Consider the following 19447-nt stretch of genomic DNA (forward strand, 5'->3'; position numbering starts at 1 on the left):
CAGGCAGCGTAGGATGGCCCACGTCTGCGCCGTACTCAGGGTACCCTTGAGCGAGGTGCAAAACTGTACCCAATTTTGCTGCGTCGGCTCGTTTGCGTAATTTCTGGCTTCGTCTGTTATTTTCTCGATTCGAAGACGTAGCTTCCGGTTTAACCGCTGTCGCTTCCACCGTTTGAGGAGGCCCTCACGGGCTTCCCACTGGTGTAAGAGCCGGCGGTCGACTTCGGGCGTCTCGACCGTGCGCTGGATGGTTTTAGTGGTTTGGATGTGGGCGTCCCGGAGGTGCTGCATGCATCCATTCCGCTATGTCTGTTATACCGTTTTCGGACGGGGGGTACTGCCTGAATGCCTCCCAGTCCGTAAGCCTAATTTCGCCAATTGTTCTCTTGAGTTTCGGCGTGGATACAGAGATGCTGAGGATATAGTGATCGCTGCCCAATGTTTCGCCCAGGTGCGCCCATGAGTATTCCCTTACGTTTTTGACAAATGACAGGTCCGGAAACGTGTCTCGACTTACACTGTTGCCTACTCGGGTTGGTTGGAGGAGGTTGGTTATCAATTCGAGGCCCATTTGGTCAACCGCATCGAGGAGCGACCTTCCCTTTTGCGTGTCTTGTTGGTAGCCCCAAGTCGTGTGTCTAGCGTTCATGTCTCCCACAACTACCAGCTGGTTGCAGCCAGCGGCTCTCGCGCTGTCGTAAATGATGTTGCGGAAGTCGTCTTTTTCTTAGCCCTCGGCGGACTGTACAAATTCAGGATGAAAGTGCTACGTCTACCCCTCTTCTGCGGGAGGACTTCCACTAGCACGTGATTAATGTCATGATGTTGATAATGTTGTCCCACGGCCGTCACCGTTTTGTGAACTAAAACCGCGACTTTCGGTGATCCCGCGTGTTTAATTACGTAGTAACTCCGTAGCCTGATCGGCTGGTTCCCGACCTCCTGAAGGCAGATGACGTCGGGGGGGTATAGGTGATTTTGAATGAAGAGTTGGAGTGAACTTGCCTTCTTGTTGAAAGAGCGACAATTCCACTGCCAGGTCTCGAGGTGTTCGGGCGCGCTGCGTGTGGTGCTAGCACAAAGATATGCGCATGCTTGTTATGTTGTTCAAGGAATAAAATCTGATAATGAAAGCGATGACTTCACAAATAAGCAACCCATTCCTATGTTTTAGGAAGTAAAAATAATTATATATTTGAAGAGCCCTCCTGAAAAAAACAAAACTGAAACCAAGTCTCGAGTTTTGTGTTTAGGCCGTCTGGTGGAAGGCTGTCGAACTGAGTCGTTAAGAAAGGATATCACGCAGCGCGGTATCTGGCGCGGAACGAGCGATTAAACCACTCGGCCGCGGCTTCCAGCGTTTCCGCAAGTGATGCGCTCGGGTTTTTATATATACCACGTGTTTTGTATATACCGCGTACCTCGTGACTTTGTGTCAAAAATAGCTTTTGGGAACAGTGTTACGCCATGTATAGAGAGTCGAGATAGGCATCAATTGAAAGCGGAGTCTCCAGACTACATAAGCTGCAGCGACTTTTACGATAGACGCCATAGTTCTATCACAGCTACCGCTTTTGTCTCGAAAATCGAGTACAAATTTTCGTCGTTCCACAGGCTTCCGTTGCTGAATCTTTAACCACTCTGGGAACAAAATTATTGCTTGCCAGAGAGTGATCGCTGCATTTGGCTCGTGTGGATTGTCTTCCAATTCAAGTTTATTTGCATTTATACATGTACAGATGACAGGATCTAGTACAAACAAAAAGCCAAATGAATTCGGCTTGACGCGGTCTGTACCCCCTACAGAAATGGCACAATAAAGAGAACACAAACATACAATAATGGATAAACGAGGAAAAAAAGTGAACATTAGTGAACATTGTATAACAAAAATGCATACGGGTAAAAAAAAGTCAACAGTAGAATGCTGCAAGAAATTATATTACAGAAAGCGAATAGCATAAAATGATACAAATAGTACAGCCTTGAAATTCACATCTATACATAATAAGTTATTTACAAGCAGAGAAAATTGGTTAAGCATTCATGGCGTCAGTGTATACCAGAGCAAAAGAAAGGAATCCACAATGAGCCCATTAAAAGGCGAGATAGGTGTCTATTGTGTTTCTAATGAGTTTAACAAAGATGGCAGTGCGTGGCGTAACATTTGTTGACCGTAGTTAGTGCGCGCTTTAGGAACGTACCATGTTTTAGGAACGTACCATGTGAACAAAATATGTCTGTCACCTGCCTTTTTCAATAATTGACCTGCAGTTTTTGTTATTCGCGAAAAACCCGCTCGTTCTGTTGAAAACGCGCTAACTTCGTGCCAGGGCCGCTTGGGGCGCTAGTTGGTACGTATATATGTACCGCCATATGCGGCCTGTATGGTGGGCCACACAGCAACAAAGAAGGTCAAGCAAAAAGTCAGAGAGGCTGAAATAATCTCATGGGTGGCGGCAATGAAAAAGAAACCTGCCATGAGTAACTACTTAAGAGGAAAAAACGAAATCAGGAAAGAAACCATTTATGATAACTCAAAAGGAGCTCATTACTTTTCGAAACGAGATCGGGATGCCTTAGAACACGCACCTATAAAGCGAGATATAATAAGGAAGAAGCATGTCCTTGCTGTGGTAAAGCTAGGGAAACGACGGAGCATGTTTTATTAGAATGTGAAGACGTCTACCCAGCGGTCGATTTAGGCACCACTGGCCTCCCATTTTTCTTGGCACCAAACTTTGCTAACAAGCATCTCACCTTTGCCACTTTGTGCCCTACGTTGTCTCGGAACACTATTATGTTTAATATGACAACACCAATATATCAGCCTCCTCTTTTGTTTATGAAGCCCTTGGGTTCAGCGGGAGCAGTGGTAAAGCGAACATGTCCGTACTAGGCATTAGTAAGAGGCGATTGGAGGATTGGTGGAAGAAAAGTAGGGAAACGGCAAAAGACGGAGACGTACAAAAGCACAGATCGCAATAGGGGATCAGAAAATTGGGGCGTGGTAGTTCAAAGTGTTTTTTTTTCTTTTTTCATTGTTTAACCTAGGTAAGACATTAGGCAGTATAATAGCAAGAGCTTGGTGGCGCCACCCACCGCCCCGTTCCAAAGGGTACGCTCATAACATCCATCCATCCATCCATCCATCCATCCATATGTTCGTTGGAAAGGAAAAAAGAAACCGAAAAGCTGGTGGAACAAGGAGATACGAGAAGCGATCGCATAATGACAGAAAGCATCTCGAGAGCACAGGCAGGCAAAGAAGGCGCAGTTGCCGCAGGATGAAGTAACCAGTAAATGGGAAATATACCGAGAGAAAAAGTCTATGGTTCAAATACTGGTGCAAGCAAAATTAAAAGGTGAAAGTGAACGTTGGTTGTCAGAAATACGTGAGAAACAGAAGGCCGCACCTAGAATATTTTGGAACCCCATAAAATTATTAGGCAGGAAGTCAACAACAATATAACAACATATCCTAGACGAAGATGAAAGCAGACTAGAAGGAGAAGCGGCAATAAATTACATCCGAAAAGTAACAGCCGAATCTTTCCAAAGCAATGACGAGGTTGTATTTGAAGAAAAAAAAAAGAGCATGAAAGAGACCCAAGTGGAAAAGGAGTTGGTGCTGACAAATTTAAACTGGAAGAAAGCGGAAGAGAAAATTCTCAAGCGCACAGCCACAGGGCTAGACGAGGTTCCCGTTAGGCTGATAACATGAACTAGGACCAAAAACTAAGGAAGCTCTGGTGAAAGCAGTGGAAAAAACAATAAAAGATCGACAAATACCGGACTGTTGGCGACAAAGTAGAATGAATTTAATTTATAAAGGTAAGGGGGAGAAAGATAGACTTCACTCGTATATACCGTTGACTATTACATAGGTAATATACAGGCTAGCAATTCAGGCAATCAAATTAAAGCTTCAAGCATGGGCAGAGAATAATGACATTTTGGGAGAGCTTCAGAATGACTTCAGAATAGGTAGGCGTTTGGATGGTAACTTGTTTGTTCTTACTCAGTGTATTGAAATATCAAAAGCAGAAAGCAGACTGTTGTATGTGGCCTTTTTAGATATTACAGGACCCTACAACAACGTAGACCGCAATATTCTGTGGGATATTCTGGAAGGGGAAGGCTTAGGTAACGATTGTCTACAGTTTTTGAGATTTACCTAGAAAATACCGTTTGCGTTGAATGGGAAGGAATGAGGAGCGAGGAGAAAGTTCATCTCAACAAGGGACTGAGGCAGGGATGCCCTATTATCCCCGCTGCTGTTTATGATGTACAGTCGCCCAAATCTTTAACTGGTGTGCGGGAGCGGCGACTTTTCCGGGCGTCAGCGCCGTATGACGCGGCGAGGCTGGAAACAGCCTAGTAGACGATGGGCCCAGCTGAGCGCGCTTTGTCCGCATGCGCTTAGCCTCAGACTGTTTCCAGCCTCGCCCCGTCAAACGGCGCTGACGCACTGAAAAGTCGCCGCTCCCGCACACCAGTTAAAGATTTGGGCGACTGTACATGGTGAGGATGGAGAGGGCGCTAGAAGGAAGTAATGTCGGGTTTAATCTCTCATACAAACAGGCGGGTACAGTAGTACAGCAGCAACTCCCATATTTATTTTCTGCGGACGACATTGTGTTGCTCGCTAATAATAAGTGATTTGCAACGTCTGGCAATATCTGTGGACAGGAAGACAACAATTTAGGTATGAAATTTAGTGTTAGAAAATCAGGTGTTATGGTGTTCAATGAAAACAGTGAAAAGACAGTGGAGATACAGGGCCAAGAAATACCTCGGGTAACAGAATATAAATACCTTGGTATATGGATAAACGAAGGCAATAGATATATGGAAACACAGGAAAAAACCATAACAGTAAAGGGGAAGAGAAATGCAGCCATAATGAAGCACAGAGCGCTATGGGGATACAATAGGTACGAGGTCCTCCGAGGTATGTGGAAAGGTGTAATGGTTCCAGGACTTACTTTTGGAAATGCGGTTGTTTGCTTTAAATCAGGGGTACAATCAGGACTCGACGGGAACCAAAGGTCAGTGGGTCGCCTCGCATTGGGCGCCTACGGGAAGACTACAAATGAAGCTGTGCAGGGTGATATGGGCTGGACTAGTTCTGAAGTGAGGGAAGCTCGCAGTAAAATTGAGTATGAAGAACGCCTGAGGAATGTGGAAGAAAGTAAATGGGCTGGGAGAGTGTTCAGGTATCTGTACAGAAAAAAACATTGATTCACAGTGGAGGAAAAGAACTAGGAAGCTTACCAGCAAATATGCGGCCTGTAGTGTGGGCAACAGAGCAACAAGAAGGTCAAACGGAAAGTGCGGCAGTGGAAAAGAAATCTGCCATGAGTAACTACTTAAGAGGAAAATACGAAATCAGGAAAGAAACCATTTATGATAACTCAAAGGGAAGCTCATTACTTTTCGAAGCGAGATCGGGATGCCTTAGAACACGCACCTATAAAGCGAGGTATAAGAAGGAAGAAGAAGCATGTGCTTGCTGCGGTAAAGCTAGGGAAACGACTGAGCATGTTTTATTAGAATGTGAAGACGTCTACCCAGCGGTCGATTTAGGCACCACTGGCCTCCTTGAAGCCCTTGGGTTCAGCGGGAGCAGTGGTAAAGCAAACGTGTCCGTAATAGGCATTAGTAAGAGGCGATTGGAGGATTGGTGGAAGAAAAGTAGGGAAACGACAGAAGACGGAGACGTACAAAAGCACAGATCGCAATAGGGAATTAGAAAATTGGGGCGTGGTAGTTCATAGTGCTTTTTTTATTTTTTCATTGTTTAACCTAGGTAGGACATTAGGCAGTATAATAGCAGGAGCTTGGTGGCGCAACCCACCGCCCCGTTCCAAAGGGGACGCTCATAAAATCCATCCATCCATCCATAGAAAAACTAGATATGATCATACCGGCAGCACATTCCTCTTCATCTCGTAATGTTTCTTGTTCCAGAGTCTTTTTTTTTTTTTAACACCAGAGCAGTACTAAGTTTCTTGAACGATGCCGTCTCCGCCCCATAAATTCTCAGCGCAAGGATATTTCCAGAGGATGCCGCTGTTGTAGAGTTTTCTATTGGCGGCGAGGAGTCACGGATTCTGTCATCTGTCGGAAGCGCCTCTCTTGCGTAGTATGAGGGATCACGCGGCGCGCTCCTCATAGGTTTCGCTTACGGAGCGCAATAAAAACACCACGCGGCAGCCCTCCTGGACATTTATGTAAAAACTTCGCTCTCAAAACGAGCGAAGTTTTTGACTGTCGATTTAATAATTTTGGGCAAACCGAAAGCACAGAATCGTTTACAGACGCTATCTCTTTGCCGAATACGTACAGTGAACGCCACTGCGCGCGGTCGCCGCGATGGAGTCTCCCGAACCGGCTTCTTGCGTGAAGGGTAGCCAAATGCTCAGAGTAAACTATGTGAAATAGGTTCTTATAATGGGCTGTCTGTATAAGCAAATGAGGCATAACAGAATGGAGCCTCAATCCAGCGATCGCACGGGTTCTCAGCGACCGACAGCGCGTCTGCATGCATGACCGCGCACAATGCTTTGCTTTCGCTGTGAGCGCGTTTTCGTTCCAAGCCGTGAGCTTTATGCCGCAGCATATGAGCATTTGGCAGTACACTAGCAACCGTTGTTGCGCGGACACTATCAGAACTGTTCAAAAATAATTCCGTTATAGAGTCTTCGACGCCTAGCTACGGCGACTGTGATGTGCAGTCGCGACGATTCAATCCTTTTTGTCTTCTAAATTCTTGTACATTTCAATAGTCTTTCTCAAGTTGCGTTGCACTGCATGTTTATCGGTCTTCTCAGCGTGCGATTTCCCTCTGCTTGTTTATCGTAATCATTAATTCATAACACAAACGTGACCATATGCCATGCCTTTTTCTAATGTGCGTCTTACCGCTCCCTTTCTGTTCCAGTGAACTTGCCAGTATCTATCGTCAACAAGTTCATAGACCAAGCCGTCATGACATTAGCCGGGCAGCGGGCGCGGGCGAGCGTCTCAGTGCGCGTTTTCTGCTACTCACTGAACATCGCGCAGTCCCGGCGCCGTAGCAGAAATGTTCCTCGCGCTTGTGCTTGCTGCATACTCGAGTTGTAGCCGATGGCTGTCTGCCGGTTCTAAGTTTCGCCAGCCAAGCTTCACGCAGCTCCTTGCCCTGCGGCTACGTGTGAATAAGTCTGACACTGGACTCCGTTGCGTACGTCCGGCACTGCGGCACCGAGCAGTAGCCTACCATGCTGCACGCCTCCAAAGGCAGCCACTACCTATTATTGTAATTTCAAATGCTGTCAAGCAGACACCCAAGGCGGTGAAGCCTCACCATTTAATCAGAACCGCGGCGCAGATGGGACTTTAAAGTTTCGTTTTCAGCTCGCTTCGGCGCTTCCGAAGCAGCCGACGCGGCCGCTGTGTCCACGTGGTCCCTCATGCCACGTCACGCCGACGGTGGCGCTAGCATTTCCAGTGGTGGAGCTCGCCGCCAATAGCGCAAGCCTCCAACCGCGTTTTTAGAATTGCGAGTAGGTACAGCGGGGCGTTTCTGCGCAGGCGCGAGTAAGAGCGGGCGCGAGAGAGAAAATTTGGGGGCCTTTGCTCCTTGAATATATGACTCAGCCTAGGCGCTACGGAGGAGGTTTCTTAGAGCGCGTTGTATTCGTTTGTTTGTTTATTTATTTACAGATACTACAGGCTCTTCTCGGGCCCATGCAGGAGTGGATACTAAGAATACAAACAAGAGAAGTAAATTTAAACTAATTACTTGATATAATTGCAAAGATATAGTACATACAAAAGTGAAAAAAAAAACGCGGCAATACACTGGACATAGATGACAAATGAATACGTGGACAAGGCAATATTATCAACTCAGTGTGTACACCACTTGGACTCGAATTTCAACAAAAGTTGACATTACTAATAGACTCAACAAATGATTCCAGCGAAGCGGAGTTCACTGCTTCCTCAGATAACGTATTCCAATAATAAATTGCGCAAGGAAATAAAGAGAACTTGTGAACATTGATGTGGCTGACTGGCTGTCTAATAGTTTTACTGTGGTGCATTCGCTCTGATCGTTTGAAAGGATCCTGAAGATATCTTCCCGTGATAGCTTAAAGTTCTCATGATAAAGTTGGTAAATAAATGTTAATCTAGATATTATCCTGCGCTGCTCAAGTTTTTCTAGGTTGGCCCTATTACGTAAGTTGCTGACACTAGAGTGACGGGAGTAAACAGAATAAATAAACCGCAAAGCTAGATTTTGTACTCTTTCGATTTTATTAATCAAGTGTTGTTGGCAAGGGCTCCAAATAACCGATGCATACTCCAATTTTGGTCGTATTAGCGCTTTGTATGCATTTATTTTTACTGCAGGAGGGGTATTTCGCAGTTTCCTTTTCAAAAACGACAATTTCTGTAGTGCACCCCGACAGACATTTTCAACATGCGGCTCCCAATTGAAATTACTGGTAAGTGTGATGTCTAAATATTTAACTTTGTCAGTTCTTGTGATGGTAACGTTCCCTAAAGAGTAAGTAAAGTCAAGGGGCTTTTTTTTTGTTGCTAAACGTAATAGAAGCTGTTTTGGAAGTGTTTATTCTTAATCCCCACCTTGCGCACCATGCATCAATGGAGCGTAAAGAATTGTTCAATTTAATTTGGTCATCTCGGTTATTTATGGCTGTGTATACAACACAGTCGTCTGCAAATAGTTTAATCTGGATTGGTGGTTCGACGCAAAGATGAATATCGTTAATGTATACCAAGAAAAGGAGAGGCCCGAGGACCGAGCCCTGCGGAACACCAGAGTACACATGCTTTCTATCTCTTAAGTAAAATTCAATCCATGCCACTACTTTCTGTTCAATGCCAATTGCCTTAAGTTTTGTTAATAAATCTTTATGAGGAACAACATCAAACGCCTTTGAAAAATCCAAGAAAATAGCGTCCGTTTGGCCTTTTATATTGAGTGTACCAATTAATTCATCAGTTACTTCAGCAAGTTGGGTTACAGTAGATAAACCAGATCTAAAGCCATGCTGCTGCGGATAAAGCAGATCATTGTTTTCTAAGTAATTCACAATGGCCCTAAAGATAATGTGTTCGAACATTTTACAACAGGTGCTAGTTAAAGAGACGGGCCTGTAGTTGGTAATTTCAAGAGTAGAGCCAGATTTATGCACTGGAATGATTTTTGCCGAGCGCCAATCATCAGGAATTACTGCAGTGCTTAAAGATGTAACGAAAATAGGATGTAAATATTTGGCCACCCATACTGCATATCTGCTCAAAAAGGTGTTGGAGAGTTGGTCAAGACCATGTGATTTCTTCACATCTAGCCTATGCCAGAGGCCCAGAACACCGTCCTCTGTTATCTCTACCTCGGGCATAAGACAATCATAGCCATATGATGGTAACAGTGCATGCGAAACTGTACGCGTGAACACGGATTGGAAAAATGCATTAAATTTGTTAGAAATGACAGTCGAGTCAACAATACTTTCACCTGAAGCTTTTATCTCTGATATACCCCGTTTATCCTTTGATAGATAGCGCCAGAACTTATGGGGTTCTTTGTTCATAAATGATTGCAAAGTGACTGAAAAAAAAACGTTCTTTCGCCAACCGTGTTTGCTCCCGCAGATTAAAAATAAGGCTTGAAAGGCCATTTGTATTACCGCGTTTACGTCGTCGCTTAATTTTACGTTTTAAATGAATCATTTTTCGCGTGAACCATGGGTATTCCCTATTGGTGCGTTTCTTTTTTAACGGGACATATTCTTGCTCGCAAAAAAGAAGCGTTTCTCTAAAGTATGACCACATTTTATTAACATCACTGATTTTCTTGAAGTTAGCAAAGCGTGATTCCAAATAGTTTAAAACAGCGATATCGTCGGCGTGTGTGTAATCTCTGACGAAAGTATCTGAAGGCTTAGTAAAAGAGCGCCCTCCAACAACCGGACATGACAGAGCAAGCAATTTATGGTCAGATATGCCGTCTTCAACACTAACCGTACAGCCTTGAAGTGAGATGCTAACAAGTGCTAAATCAAGGAGTGAAGATGATGAATTATTGACCCTGGTATTGTCGGAAACTAGTTGGTGTAAACAAAAGTTGAATGTAGTCGTGAGCAATGCATGAGCACCTTTAGAATCTTTGCCGTCGTGAGAAAAATTAGACCAGTCTATTCCCGGCAGATTAAAGTCTCCCGTTATGATAATGTTCGACCGGGAATTCGTATTATCTGCAAGGTAGTCGTGCATGGCTTCCACATATTCCGATGAAGCATTTGGGGGTCGGTACACCCCCCCTAGAAGTATACTTTTGCCCCGGAATTTAAGTTTGCACCATATACTTTCATGGTTATCAATCCCATCCATTAGTGTGAATGCAATATTATTTTTAATCGCGATAGCTACTCCACCACCTCGTGACTCTCTGTCTTTACGGATAAGCCTATAAGTAGAAGGTACGACTTCCGAATCCTGTACATGAGCATGTAACCATGTTTCAGTAATTACTAAGACATGCGGATGATAACAGGAGATTACATCTTCGAGGGAACCGGATTTATTTACGACGCTGCGCGCATTGAGCGATACAACTCGGAGAACTTTGCTTGAAGATTGTCATTTTTTATCGCGACTTCGTGTGGTCACACGGGCAGAAGCAGGGTGATCGGAATCACGCTGCGTCTGCGCATCAGATCGTGCGATTTCCACTCGCCGGTTTCGAAGCTGATCCCAGATATAAACTTTATCATCTATTTTCAATTTATCAAAAACAAGTAAAACGTTTGCTCCATTGGCCTTTTCCAAAGTTGCAGAACGCCACAGTCTACCGAGCAAGTCACGAATTCTTTTAGAAAAGTCCTCTGATATTGAAATCTGCGTTCCTTTTAGCTTATAGCATGATGACATTATTCTAGCTTTCTCAGAAAAATCAAAGAGCCTCAGCATAACTGGTCGGCATTTCCCAGCATGTTTATAACCAACCCTGTGAATGCGCTCAATTGAATTCACTTCGGTGTCAAGCAACTCCTTAAATATATCTTGTTTGACTCTATCTTGCAAGGATTTATTATCCTCTTTTGTTTCTTCACTTAGTCCATAAACGATCACATTATTTCTTCGACTACGGTTTTCAAGATCATCAACCTTATTCGATAACTCATTCACTAGCTCCCTCGTCTCTTTGTAGTTTACTTCGTACTCGGCCAGCTTCTTTTCACATTTTTCTAATCGCCCAAGCTCTCTCTCCATTGAAGATAGCCTTTCTTGAACGTTTCCTACCGTTAATTCCAGTTGCTTCATGTTGGCGGAGAGTATGTTGAGCGTCTTATTGGTCTTTGTTTGCTCTTTTAGGATTTGCCTGAGAAGCTGGCTATTTAGAGTCGCCTCGGATTCCGACTCTGAGGACGGTCCAGGGTTAGGCTCCACATCCCCTGGTGTCAACAAGGGCAGTCTAATAACATGCAAACAATCGCACAGAGAAACAAGCAGGCACTGTGGGCTTGGCAGCACTGTCAATGTAAGTGAATGGTCCAGAATAGAGTAGACAAAATACTTGTCACCAACCTGGACGAAAAAGCAGAAATGCATGAGCATCCGTCCGAGCACGGTGCTGCCAAGCCCACTGAAAGGCTGCTGGCGATGGCTGCGGCTTTTATGCTCGAGCTGGGACATGCTCGAACTTTTTATGCTCTCCTAGACATGCCGGCATTGCGGAGTGCGGTCAAGTTGATTTATACACTCCGCCACTGGCTGCCCGCGCGGTGAGGCAGTGGGCGCGGTCGCCGCTTGGTGATCCCTGTATCTGAAGGGACAGTGTTCCGACTGGTGTTGTATTTTTTTTTATTTATTTGAATATACAGCAGGCCCATCACGGCCCGTGCAGGAGTGGCACAGAGATGCAATGAAAAAAAAATCATGATGACAAGAAATAGATACTTTGATGTCCAATTTGCGTATCGACTTAAGAATGAGTTAGAAATCTGATCGGGGCCGGTAGATTTTTTAAGATCGAGCTTATGCAATAGAGACAGTATGCCCTCCTCACTTACAGTTAATTCTTCCATTGGTATTTTGACTTTGTAAGGTGTTAAAGCTGCATTTGTAGCATGTTTCGTTAGAACAGTCTGAAAGAAGTTATTCATCTCTTTAGCAATGTGTTCAGGGTCCTGAATAACATGATCCGAGATATTGATTTGCGTTATTTTTTCTCGTTCATCTGACAAATATCGCCAGAATTTGTGAGGGTCATGCGCCATAAACGAAGGTAATGCAGTGTCAAAGAAACGGGCTTTTGCTTCCGATATTTTTTGTTTGAATGTACCGATAGGACCGTGTAACGTGCACTTGGTTCCCTTTTTCCGCCGTCGTTTCAGTTTTATTTTTAGTTGGATGATTTCACGTGTTATCTACGGGTATTCTCGGTTAAGGCGTTTCTTTTTATTTGGAATGAAGGTGTTTTCGGAATACTTAACAATATTTCTAAAACGCGTCCAGAGTTCTTGTACATTTGTTAGTTCATTGAATGAATGAAACTGGAATTCTAGGAAACCCAGTACAGCAGGGTCATTTTCGCGTGTGTAATCCTTAAAGTATGTAGGTTGTGGTTTTTTGTATTTTCGCGTCGTTGAAATGGGACAGGTTAGAATAAGCGCTTTGTGGTCTGAAATGCCATTCTCGATGGACACGGAAGATTCTTCTAATGTATTACTTATAATAACTAAGTCAAGTAAAGATGATGATGTTGAAGTGATACGGGTCTTATCAGTTACCATTTGGCTCAGTGAAAACGTAAATGCTACGTCTAGCAGTGATTCTGAGCTTGCGACATCACGGCCGTCACGCGAGCGGTTGTTCCAGTCTATTCCGGGAAGGTTAAAATCCCCGGCAATAATAAGTTTTGATCTAGAATTAGTATGTTTTGAAAGGTAATCATGAATCTGATCGATGAAGTCAAATGCTGCATTTGGGGGCCGATAAACGCCCCCTACTGTTATGTTTTTGTTACAATATGTTATTTTGCACCATAAACTTTCATGTTCGGGAATACCATCAAGTTCTAAGGACTTTATATTATTTTTAATTGCTATCGCGACACCGCCGCCTCTTGATCCTCTGTCTTTACGGAACAGTTTGTATGAAGGAGGAATAACTTCAGAATCACGTACACCAGGGTTAAGCCATGTTTCTGTTATTACTAAAATGTGAGGTTGATAAGACAGGATTATGTTTTCTAATTGATCAAATTTATTTACCGCACTTCGGGCATTTAGGGAAAGGATTCGTAGAGCTTTAGTACTGGGCTGTCATTTGGAAACTTTCTTGTTTTTAGAGGATTTCAGCGAAGTCAAAGTGGAAAGGGACTGCTTTGAAAGACTTGCTTTCTGCGGTAATTCAGTCCTAATATTCTTCACTGGGTCCCAAATATACACTTTTTCATCGATTCTCAGTTTGTCGAATGTTAGCCTAGCTTTTGCTCCGTTTGCCCTTTCATTTACCGCTGAATGCCACAAGTGCGTGCGCATTTCTCTTACTCTCTTAGAAAAATCTTCGGAAACAGTTAATGGTGTGCTTTTCAGTTTGTAGCAGCAAGATAAGATTTCGTTTTTTTTTTTCGGCGTAATCAAACAATCTAAGGATGATCAGGCGGTCTCGGTTACTTGTGCGGGTACCTATCCTGCGAGTCCTTTAAAGAGTTTTCACTTCACTGCCTAGCGTTTCTTTTAAAATGTTTTCACTCACTATCTTTTCTAGTGAAACTATATCTTCATTAGGTTTTTCCGTTACGCCGTAAATAACCAAGTTGTTCCGTCGACTTCTTTTTTCTGAATCATCCAATTTCAATGCCAGATCTTGGATTTGATTTTTCGTGGTGTCATAATTATTTTCACATTCGGCCAACTTCTCTTCGCAATACTTCAGTCGTTTCATGGCGTTTTCAATTGCGGCAAGCCTAGTTTCCATGCTATCAACTGTTCGCTCAACCTTTTTCAAGTTAGTTAATAGTTCTTTTAACGTTTTGTTGGTTTTAGATTGTTCTTTCAGAACTTGTTTCAGAAGGTCGTTATTAGGACGAGTATCCGATTCTGAGTCTGACGTCGGACCAGGGTTAAGCTCGACATCGCCCGATGTTAGTAGCAATAGCTTAAATACATCATAGCACTCAACAATCAGTACAGCAAGTGTGGACTTGGAAGCACCGTCAGCGTTACATCATTGTCCCGTAAAGAGGGTACAGAGTAGTTACTGACCTGCACAACGAAAAGAGCAGGAATAAGCATGGTCGTCTGGTCGGTGCCACCAAGTCCACTGAAGCGGATGGGGTCATGGGTCGGGTTTATATACTGCCAAGTGCCTGATAAGGTTGACGTGACCGCATCCGTGACGTGGTCGCTGCGTAGTTGAAGGGCGTCGATCCTGATCGGAGTCTGCGCAGATTCGTTGTCCCGGGCTCTGTCATCCGAAGCCACTGGCATGGTTCCGTTTGCTTGCATATGTGTGGCCTGGCCGGTGGTGAGACCGCTTGGCCGCAGCGCAATCTGCACAACGACTAGAGCAGGAATAAACGTGGTCGTCTGGTCGGTGCCACCAAGTCACGGGTCGCTTTTTTATTGCGAAAGCAATACTGCCCGCACTTTCGGCCCATCGGTGGTCGTGGCGCCTCCTTACACAGCTGCGCGTCACGTGACCGTGTGACGTCACGCCAGACCGAGAGACGGGGCCCCAGCTCGCGGCATCGATGGTGGAGGCGAAGCCTTGCGCGCCGCTGCTGCGGCGCTACCGAGAGAGGGCGCTCGCTGGTGTGACGTCACGCTAGGAGAATAAATGGGGCTACAGCTCGGCTCCTCGCAGTGGTCGGCTCGCTGCCTTGCGATATGTCGGATGATGTATAGCCATAAGTTTAACAAAGGGCAACCATGTCCACACCATCAGCCGAACCAAGGCGCAGCCAAGGGTATTGCTTTCGCAATCTTCCAGGCTTAACCAAGCTAAGCCTTTAGCCATTTTTTTTTGTTGCGACGATAGATCGGATTTTTTACAAGCACTGCTCCAGGAGGGCACACGTAACCGGCAAACGGAGACCCCAGGAGAGCACCTGAGGTTATATTAAAGGAGGCGGCGCCTCCAGGACACCAAAGCGGCAACGGGGACATCAAAGCTAGAAGTCGGACTGGTCCGTGGGTTGGGGCTCGCAGAGGCCTGCGCGTGCCAGGGGCTCCAGGCCCATGTGTTTCAAGGGTTGTGGCAGTAGTGCTTCTTGCAAATGTTTGCCTCTGACATATTTTACTATATCATCATTATTTCACTGTGTATCTTTCGTGTCCATAGTACACCTCATTAGCCATTGGCATACCTTTATTACGGGTAGGTTTTACGCAATTTACAGCCGTGTAACTTCAACCTCTACGTAATTAGTAACTCCACTGCGAACTCATTAAAGGAACACTAAAGGCAAATATTAAGTCAAGCTAAAGTGATAGATCGGTGCTTGGGAATCTGTAGGGCGTCAATATTATTGCGAACAGAGCCTTAGTAACCGAGAAACTGAGCTCAATACAAGACATGATTAGAGACTTCCACGAGACGTTCAAGCACTTGCCCGATGACGAATGCACTCCTCAGTTAAATTCTGTCACTAATACTCAACCACTCGTTGCAAAAAACATAATTGTATTGTATTAGAAGACGAAATAAAATGCTACTTACCCAATTCTAGTTGATTTTTAGAAAAAAAAAAAAGAACGAATTGAAATTACTCTTGACAATGACGCGGACAGTCGAAAGGTTTCGTTTCCGCTCGACTCTGCGCCGCCCACGCTTTCGTGTTTCAGCAGTTTCATTATGGCGTAGTGCTGCGCTGGTTTTGCTGGCTCGCTCAACTCGCACAAACTGCAAGTAGCAGAGAATTACTTCCATGTTATGCCGCGGGATGCCTGAACTGTCTACGCCATAGAGTTTCCTACAAGAATCACTAGAGGGAACTCTGGCGCTAGTGTCTACGGGAGCTGCAATGGAAGCGGTTGTCCCAGCATGAGAATTATGGGAAGTACATGGATTTGCCTAAACTTCGTTCTTTTGGCTTCAAACGGCTTTGTGACTTCGTAAACTCGTCATCTTCAACAGTATATTGCGCAATAAATAATTAAATAAACATCATTAAAATTGCCCGACGGCAGGATTCCAATACAAGGACTCTAGCACAGAAGCCTGATATTGAAACCATTAAGCCACGGACGCATGTATCGACAAGCGAATGAAACGCCCTTATGAATTTATCGCGGGCATGCCAGTCAACGTTTATAGATACTTTTTTAGTTCCGCATCTCTCCGCCTCGCCCATAGAGAAAAAGTGGCCTGTCGCGATTCTCGCCACCGTGGCGCTGCGGTTACGGGTTGCGCTAGGAGAGTGAGCGTCGTCTGCTAGCAGGCAGCGTTCCACTGCGGCATCTCAGGTTCTCACCAATTCTGGCCGTCCACTGCAGAAGAAATAACTGTTCTCGGGAAGTTGCTCGGCATTTTTTTGCGGCTATTCCAATTCGCGATTTATTTGAAACGGGCCGTATTGTGCAAGGAGTAATGTGTACGCCTAGGTATTTTGAGCGGTGGCGGAAATATCAAGAATAACAGCGTTTTAAATGAACGTTCGCGCATCAGTGGCTGTCAAGCGTGCACGCGAATTCGCTACCCATGCCAATCGCGCGAATCTATTGCAGCACGTATGATATTTCCTCACAGCCGTGCGGAACAACTCTTTTCTTTATGATACGCGCAGAGATCCACGTAGCTGAATTTATGCGCCTCAAGAGCTGGCTGCCCGTTTCAGCGACTGCGCAACTCGCAGCCATCGAGTGCTAACTTGTATTCTTCCATCCGAAATTCTCCACGCTCATTCTACTTTAAAGAAATATTCGACATTGGCTTGCTCAATACATGTGTATCGCGATGCACACGCAGTACACAGCGATTGTATGGCGCGAATCAATCGCTTCCTCAGCACACAAGCTGCGACAGGGACTTTCCTCCTTGCTGGCGTAGATATCTTCTTCTTCAGGCTCTTAATCAAAGTGACGCACATATTGCAGACACCTTTGTCTGCGTCCGTCAAAACTGAGCCGTCCTTGTGGAACAATGTGCTTCCAACTTTCATTTCACCCCTGCTCTGCTGGTGGCAACATCACTGCAAGAGCAGCCTAGGCAAAATTGTTTGTTGTGTACAATCTGCTGCAGGGCTTCTAGATCAGAGAACGAATCTCTACATCAAAAGACGACTGTCGGAGCAGCCTCCCGTTTGCGTGGACAACATAGGTGATATCGTCGCGTACAACGACGCTCTTCAGGATTGTGTACGCCCCCGCTTTCATTCCGGCCACGTAAAAAACAATCTGCCGACGCTGCCCTGGTTCTTCTTCGAGTACTGCTGTTGTCCAGTTGGCTGGGAGCCGAACTGTCGCACTATTCTCGACAATCTGAGCAAAATCGGTGCACTGCAGGGGAACAGGCGCCTCTTGGTTGGTCAGCTGCTCTCGTCGGTCCGTGGGCAAGTGTGCTTTGTTTGTGGTCACATCGTGCGTAGATGCTGCAGCTCTCTTTTTCGGAGACCGCCGCCGAGTCTGCTTTCTCGACAAGTAACTGGGAAGGTTGGGAAAGTTAACGGGGACTGCACCTTCCTTCAATGCCCAGTACGCCCGGTCGATCTCGACGACATCACCGTTGATAATATGCTTAAACGTCTTCGAAATGTCCGCTTCGTCAAAATGAAGGTCACAAACCTTGCACGTTTTGCTCAGCTCTTTGTCCGCGCGGGGAATAGCTCTTTTCCACTTGCTGAGAAGTTGCGGATCCGATGGCGGTGCAAAAAAGTGACGCTTCTGAGTGTTGCTTTTGTACCCGCTCGTACATCCAGGTGCGTAGCAGGTCGGCATTGCGCTAAGCCCAGCACATCAGAGAAAACACAGCGTATCGACAGAGTTACGAAATGCTTCCGTCCGCGACCGCACTGTTCGGTAGCCCCACAAACCGAGCGCACTGCAAGGTCAAGGTTCTCGCACAGGGGTGAAGACAAACGCAGGCTAAAAGAATCGTGCACAGAAAACACGCAACTGTGCCGCAACTTTTATTTCAGCCGACCGGCACACGCCGTCAATACTGCCGCCGGCACCGCGCAACCCGCGACCGCAGCGCCTAGGAAGAAATTACGCCCGCCTGGGAAGGCGCAGTTCCGGAACTAAAGTATCTATAAACGTTGATGCCAGTGCCTGAGACGCTTGGCGCGTTTCGATTTGGCCACCTGGACAAGCTCAATCGTTGCAGTTAATAGCAATTGTACGCGTTCCCGGCGTCTTCTGCACTTCGAAAAATATAGATTGTGCCGAAATATACGACAATAAGATTTATATAGCGTAATATACAAAGCCACAAGAACGTCTCAATCCACAAGCACGAAGGTCAGACAAATCCATGTACTTCCCATCATTCCCATGGTAGGACAACGAGTGCAGCGCCAGAGTTCCCTCTAGTAATTTTTGTAGGAAACTCTATGGCGGTGATAGCGTATGCAGCGTCACCACTTCCCCCCGGTTGTGTGGCGGGAGATTTGAATTTGAAAAAGGTTTTCGGACCCTTCAGATGCAATTTTCTCGTAAACTAAGTCCTTCCTTGGCACCAAACAAGCGTTGCAAGGTTTCTGGAATGGTATTTAAACAGTCCACGTCGACGTCTTATTTGCCTTTTGTGTCCCTTTAACACCAGCCTGGCGCTCTTTGGCCGCCATACTTAGCCCTTGCGCCACAAAACACGACATTCATCATCATCATGCCTGTGGCGTGACTGCGACATCAAAGAGTGAATAGCTTAATGCAGCATATTTGAATCGGGGTTGCCATAACTGTCGCTCTTTGAGTAGACATCACGCTCAAATGCAAGGCTGAACAGAAGGCCAGTACTTATTTTTCCTGCTGCTGGTGATTTTCGCCCAAGTTCTTTTTCCTTCTGGTTCGCCCAGTATTTTCGGATATTATGAGAGAAATCGTGTTCAAAAATTTGTCTCTGGTGCTTATCCCCTTTTTAAAATGTTTAGTCAGGGGATTTTCATTGCTTATATATGAGCCATTGAAAACCTTGGAAAATTCAGAGACTATTGAAAAGGGTATTTGCTAGACGCCCTAAATTTGAATTCTACGCAGAATTTCTTGCGCCTACGTTTGCATATTCCTCGGTACCTGAAATGCTGTTTCAGGCGCGGTGTGCAAATTAACGTTGACTTGGAAGCCAGCTCTGCTCGTGGCATGGCAACCGCCGGTCTTGAACAGCAAGCGCGTAAACAGTATTCCTGCATGAGCGCATAGATTGATGACTGCGACGACTCTTTGTCGAAAGCGGTGTGGCTTGCAAATGCCGCCGCGAAGGA

At 45.4% G+C, this 19447-nt stretch overlaps 1 protein-coding gene across 9 annotated transcripts in view; it reads left to right on the forward strand.

The window, feature by feature from the left end:
- Window positions 1-19447, forward strand: part of LOC135896760 (SRRM2 protein homolog rsr-2-like) — a 249410-nt gene that overhangs the window by 90492 nt on the left and 139471 nt on the right. The gene's annotated exons all lie outside the window — the stretch shown is intronic.

The sequence above is a fragment of the Dermacentor albipictus genome, chromosome 2 (assembly GCF_038994185.2).
Source record: "Dermacentor albipictus isolate Rhodes 1998 colony chromosome 2, USDA_Dalb.pri_finalv2, whole genome shotgun sequence".
Lineage (NCBI taxonomy): Eukaryota > Metazoa > Arthropoda > Arachnida > Ixodida > Ixodidae > Dermacentor > Dermacentor albipictus.